Source organism: Dasypus novemcinctus, chromosome X (genome assembly GCF_030445035.2).
Source record: "Dasypus novemcinctus isolate mDasNov1 chromosome X, mDasNov1.1.hap2, whole genome shotgun sequence".
Classification (NCBI taxonomy): Eukaryota; Metazoa; Chordata; class Mammalia; order Cingulata; family Dasypodidae; genus Dasypus; species Dasypus novemcinctus.
The window spans coordinates 182,540,304-182,547,180 of NC_080704.1; positions in this window are offsets into that span (position 1 = coordinate 182,540,304).

The following is a 6,877-nucleotide window of genomic DNA, read 5'->3' on the forward strand; positions in this document are numbered from 1 at the left end:
GTGGGTCTGAGGAGATGAAAAGGACCTCCTTCCTCCAACCTGGGCCAGGACAGGGAAGGCCATGATCCCGAATGAGGACAAGATCATGAGCAATTGACTGAAGCATTTCCTGATCTAAGGTCAAGGCTAGCATATAAGGCCAGAGGCCAGAAGAACACAGTCCTGGGGAGAGGTCCGTTATAGCAGCCCAGCCCAGCCCCTCCACAGGTGAGGTGTGGACAAGCCCCACTCATTTCCGGGCTCAGGGAGAAGGGCTGGCTGCCCTCCTCCTCTGGGATACCGCCAAGTCCTCAGGAAATGAGAGAACATACTTTGTAAATATCTTTCTAACTTTACACTGTAACAGTGGTTCTCAAAGGGGGCTTCTGGAGGCCCTGTCAGGGTCTCTGGAAGATTAACTGATTTTCATAATCATCTGAAGATGTTATTGCCTTTTCCACTGTTTTATGCTGACAGTGAAAAAGTGCTCACCACAAATCAAGAGACTGGCCCTTAACTATACTAGTAATCATTGGCTTGTTCACTGCCACACACCTGCAGTGTTTTTTTAAAGGTTACTACCTAAGAATGTAATTAATGAGGCAATAAAAATTATTAGTTTTATTAACTCTCAACCCTCAAGCACTTTTTAATATTGTGCATGACAAAATAGGAGGCGCACATAAAGTACTTGTGAAACTAAAGTAGGATAGTTTTCTCAACAAAAGCATTCATGATTAAGTTGTAAACTGAACTAGCTTTTCCTTTTTTTAAATGCAACACCATTTTTACTTGGAAGAAAGACAAGCTGATTATTCATTTGCCAATGACCTGAGGGAGCCTCGCCTAATGAGGACTACATTATGTGCATTTTTCCAGGCATTTTCTTGAAAAAATGAAATATGCAAGCCTGTCACATTCAGGAAAACAACTGATAGTATCTGTGTCAAAAATAAAATTCATGTTTTCAAGTAAAAAACAGAATTTTAAAAAACTTGTATCCACAAATGTGATCTCAAAAGCTTCCTGATATTTAAAGATTTTTACCATGAAATCATTAATAATATTAACAAGTGTGATTTTTAATAATAAATAAGAAAAATATTTGGAAGATCTGCCTAACTCAGTGTATTAGTTTTCTACTGCTATATGACAAATTAGCAGCTAAAAGCAACACCCATTTCTTATCTCTGTTTCTAGGGGTTAGGAGTCTGGGTGTGCCTTCACTGGGTCCTCTGCTCAGGGTCCCACAAGGCTGTAGTCAAGGTGTGTGTGCCCAGATCAACTCTCATAGTAGCCCTCATTAGGGGAGGCTCCTCAGGTCATTGGCAGAACCCATGGCCTTGTAGCTGTAGGATTCATGGCAGCTTGCTTCCTCAAAGCCAGCAATGCAGAGCGAAGTCTCTGACTTCTAGATCTCTTTATAAAGGGCTTTGCTGATTGGGTCAGGCCCACCAGGATAATCGGTCTTCCGATTGACCTACAGTCAATTGATTAGGGATTTTAATTACATCTGCAGAATCCCTTCGCCTTTGCTCTAGTTGATTGTGTAGAAGCAAGTCATGAGTTCCACCTACACTCAAGGGAAGGGGAATTACACAAGACTGACTCACTAGGAATCACCCTGGAATATGTCTATCACATTCAGTGAGCCAGTGTATGATATCACAAAATCATGCATGGGTAAAAGAGCCAATCCAAGTACCATAGACCAAATGGATTTTTTAAAGGAGGTACTATGGATTGAACCCAGGACCTTGTACATGGAAAGCAAATGCTCAGCCATTGAGCTACATCTGTTCCCAATGAGAATTGGGGTTTTTGTTTGTTGCTTTTAGGAGGTAGCAGGGATCAAACCTGGGACCTCATACGTGGGAATCAGACACTCAACACCTGAGCTATATCTCCTTCTGGATTTTAATGTAACAAAGTATGAAATGTTCAATGATAGGGTTTCAGAATTTCACACTGCAACTAACTTCAAAGAAGTTTAACCACTTGTTGAGTTTTGTGTAGTATCAAAGAAGAATGTACAGTTTCATGACAATCTACTAAAATAGTTCTCCCGTTTCCAATAGCATATCTATGTGAGGACCAATTTTTCTCATGTATTTCCACCAAAACAATGCATCACAACAAATTAAACACAGAAGCAGAGAGGAAAACCCAGCTCTTTTCTATGAAGTCAGACATCAGAGATCTTCAAAAAGTTAAAGTATTGCCATTCTTAACAATAAATGATTTTTTAAGATTTTTCATAGCATCTTATTTGTTTTAATATGTAATGGGGACATTATTTTAATTGAAATTTTAATTGTCTCAGTGCCAATTTTGAATTATGGTTAATATTAATGGATATAACCTACATAAATGAAAGGGTCCTTCCTCCATAATTTTTAAGAGTATAAAGGGGTCCTGAGACAAAAAAGTTAAAAACATATGGCTCTATAAAAATGGGATTAGTTTGCTAGCTTCCTTGGTGGAAGATATATTCAAGGATGAGAGATGGGTAAAATTCGAGTCAGAGCAATATATTGGTCTATTTATAGACCCACCGGTTGGGACTCTGGAGGCCTCATTTCTATTCTGGGCTCAGCAATTCCAGTGTAAGCAGATCACGTGGCCACTGAGTGACTCTGTTCCTTTCTCCATGACCCAGGGATCATTGCCTGCCCACAGGTTCTCTCATCCAGGAACCGAAAACCAAGTCACTTGGCAGTAATCTGTCACATTTTCCTGGCTTGCACCTTCCCTCAATATTTTCAGGAATGCCACATCACTTCAAAACTGAATCCACTGTTTCTAGGAATCCCCCACTACTTTATGGCAGCCTCCCCACTCCCCAATTTATGGGAGTGAGTTTGCATGGAACACTGGCTTTCAGAGCAGGGTCTGAGTCTGTTTCATTTGGGTGCCCCATATGCAGGATCTGACAGGTAAATGAAAAGAATAATTGGACTATGAGGTTTCCATTTTCCAGACTCAGCCATCTCTGCTTTTCTAGAAGTCCTGGGAGCCTATCCAGTGATCACTTCTTTGTGGGTATGATTGAAGGAGCTTGGGAGGCAGGCGTCCTGCTACTAGTCTTAGTTCTGCTCCTGGCCAACCCCGTGACCTCAGGCAAATTGTTGAATCTCTATGTTCCAAAGGGCCATCTAAAAGCACCAGGCTTGTGATCAGCCTCAGGTCCTGAGAACAGCAGCTCTTTGCAACCACTCAAACATACCTGAAGGGAAGGAGGTTAAGGTCATGCCAATCTCCACTTAGTCTCCAGGCCCACCTCCCTTACCTTCATTCCCCACCGAAGGCAACTCTATAGAGTAGGCATTGAAGCTAGGTCTTCCGGAAGTCCGGACAGGGGCAAGGTTGGGCCTGTCCCTCACAGGGCTGGGCAAGGGAGGAAATGCTTCTTGACAGAAAGGGGCTCTAGAGACCATTTGTTTCTAAGTAGGTACCACCCAACTTTAAAATGCAGGTAATAATAGGTCAAAGGGGAAATGAAATAGTGTGGAGAAAGGCACTGAAAGCAAGCAAGCAGGCAGCGAGCATGCCATGAGCCTGTGGCCCATGGGGCTTCGTCCCCTCTGCCATGCAGAGCGCCCACCAGGTCCAGAACATTCATTTCTTAGGACTGTTTTCCTGGTCTCTGCTTCAAGCATTTACTGTACCCTTCAATCTTCAGATGGAACCAAGAAAACCCACCCAGAAACCCCAGGAAACCTGAGGGACGAAGATACAAAGGTTGCCCCTGCCCTTCCCACCTCGGGAACTGGGGCACAAAGGGAAGTCAGCACCAGAGGAGAGTGTGGTGGCTTAAGCAGGCCGGAAGGGGTGGGCAATGGCAAGGCTCACCAGGGCAGTGGCCAGAATCATGGCCCCAAAGATGCCCATGTCCTAGACTCTGGAACCTTGGAATGTGTTACCTTATGTGGCAAAAGGAACTTTGCAGATGGGGTTCACTCAAGGCACTTGAGATGGGGAGATTATCCTAGATTATACGGGTGGTCCCAATGTTATCACAAGAGTTCTTTAAGGGGAAAGAAGGAGGCAGGAGGGTCACATGAGGTGTGATGATGGAAGTAGAAGCAGGGAGGTATGAAGATGTTATGCTGCTGGCTTTGAAGATGGAGGAAGAGGCCATGAGCCCAGGAAAAACGCAGCCTCTAGAAGGTGGAAAAGGCAAGGAAACTGATGATCCCCTAGATCATCAGGAAGAAAGCAGCCCTGTCAACACCTTGATTTTAGTTCACCTGGGTCAGACTTCTGACCTCCAGAGCTGTAAGATAATCAACTTGTGTTATTTAAGCCCCTACATTTGTGGAAAACAAAGAAACACGAGTGACCAGACATTGCAGATGATGGCAGCAGGCCCTGCTCTGGAGCCTGGAGTGTTGATGATGGGTTCCCGGTGCTTGTGAGGGCTGGGAGGAGAGGCCATGGGCTGCCACTGAGCAGTGCTCAGTCTGGCAATGAGGAGGGAGTCTAGAGACTGGGATCCTTGGAATCTGGGTTTGGATCCGAGCCCTACCACTTCATAGCCATGTGGTCTTGGCAACTTATTCCACCTCTCTGAACACCAAATTACATATCTGTCAACTGGGAATAACAGTACCTTCTGAGGCACTGTTGTTAGGAGGAACAAATGAGAAAAAATGCCACATGCTTGGTACAGTGCTGGTAAATGGACGTGCTTACAAAAGGGGTAGCCAGTCTGTTGTTATTCCTAGAACTGGGATGAGCAGCACCAGGTTAACCAGGTTCCTTATCCTCACGAAGGCCAGATGCAGGGGTACTTCCACAGCCCTTGCATGGTAGGGATGGCTAGGAAAGTTCTGCCAGTGTGACATAAATGGTTGCAGCTATGGGGATGATAGAGCCCTTTCCTCAGAAACCCTATAAAGGAATAGTGGGCTCTGGGGTCCATGTTAGGAAAACAGAGTGCCCATCTCATCCCCCCACACAAACACCTACATGTCTATTAGGTCCTGGGGCTCCACTGATAAATTAGGGCATCAAGTGGACTTGGGAGACTGGTGGCTGCTGGCACTGGGGAAGGCATAATGGAGTCCAGGGGAAAGGTAATCCCCTTCCTTGTCCCCGGAGTGAGTCCAGGGCAGCCTACCTGGAGTGGGTATCTTCTCCATTGGGAATTTAAAAGGCAAGCCATAAAAGAAGATCAATAAAGAAACAGAGAGCTTCAATAATATGATAAATGGACTACACCACGGGAAACGGACTTGTCCCAGTGGTTAGGGCGTCCGTCTACCACATGGGAGGTTCGTGGTTCAAACCCCGGGTCTCCTTGACCCGTGTGGAGCTGGCCTATGCGCACAAGGAGTGCCGCGCACAGGGGTGTCCCCCGCGGAGGGGAGCCCCACGCGCAAGGAGTGCACCTGTAAGGAGAGCCGCCCAGCGTGAAAGAAAGTGCAGCCTGCCCAGGAATGGTGCCACCCACACTTCCCAGGCCGCTGACGACAACAGAAGTGGACAAAGAAACAAGACGCAGCAAATAGACACAGAGAACAGACAACTGGGGGAGGGGCGGGGTGGAATTAAATAAAATAAATAAATCTTATTTTTAAAAAAAGGGACCTCCTCAAACTTAAACATTTCCATGATTCAAACGACTTCATCAAGAAGGTGAAAAGGCAGCCCAGTCGATGGGAGAAAATACTTGGAAACCACTTATCCAATAAGAGTCTGATTTCCATTCTATATAAGGAGAGCATACAACTCAATAATAAAAGAGCAAGCAATCCAATTTAAAAATGGGCAAAAGATTTACATAGATATTTCTCCAAAGAGAAAATACAAATGGCCAAAAAGCACATGAAAAAACGTTCCATATCACTAGCTATTATGGAAATGCAAATTAAAACAACAATGAGATAACATCTAATACCACATAGAATGGCCATTATTTTTTAAAAAAACAGACAATCCTAAGTGCTGACGAGGATGTGGAGAAGTAGGAACACTTCTTCACTGTTGGTGGGAGTGTAAAATGGTGCAGTCCCTGTGGAAGACAGTCTGGCAGTTCCTCAGGAAGCTAAATATAGAACTGCCATATTGCCATATGATCCAGCAATTTGTCTACTAGGAATATATTCAGAAGAACTAAAAACTATGACACAAACAGATATCGGCACACCAATGTTCACAGTGGCATTGTTCACAATTGCCAAAATATGGAAATGACTCAAGTGTCCAACCACCAATGAATGGATAGACAAAATGTGGTATATACATATGATGGAATAATATGCTTCAATAGGAAGAAATGAAATTGGGACATATGTGATAACATGGATGAGTCTTGAAGACATTATACTAAGTGAAGTAAGCTAGACACAAAAGGACAAATACTGCATAGTCTCATTAATATGAACTAAACACAAACAATAAACACATGGAATTAAAACCTAGAGTGTAGGATATTAGGAGATAAGAGGAAGGTTGAGGAGAACTATAGAGGCTTAATGTATGTAGAAGTTTTAATTAACTTGACTGTAAAAGTATGGAGATGGATAGATTTGATAGTAACATTATAGTGAGTAGCAACTGTTTTATAAATGGGATTGTGATGAAAAAAGGTAGTCTGGGGAAGTAAATGTCAATAGAAAGAAAGTTAAAGAATAATCTAGGGACTGAATAACACAGTGAACACAGAGGTGGTAGAGAATTGTGGTTAAGGGTACAAAAGCAAGCTAATCCTTCTGTGAACTAGAGCAGATGTACATCAGTATTGCAGGGTGATGGGAATATGGAAAATCATGGGAAAACTACAATTGGTGTGACCTATAGACTGTGCTTAACAGCAGTACTATAATATTCTTGCATCATTGCCAAAGCTGTACTGTGTTGATAAGGGAAGTGTATGGAAAAAGTGTGCCAAATT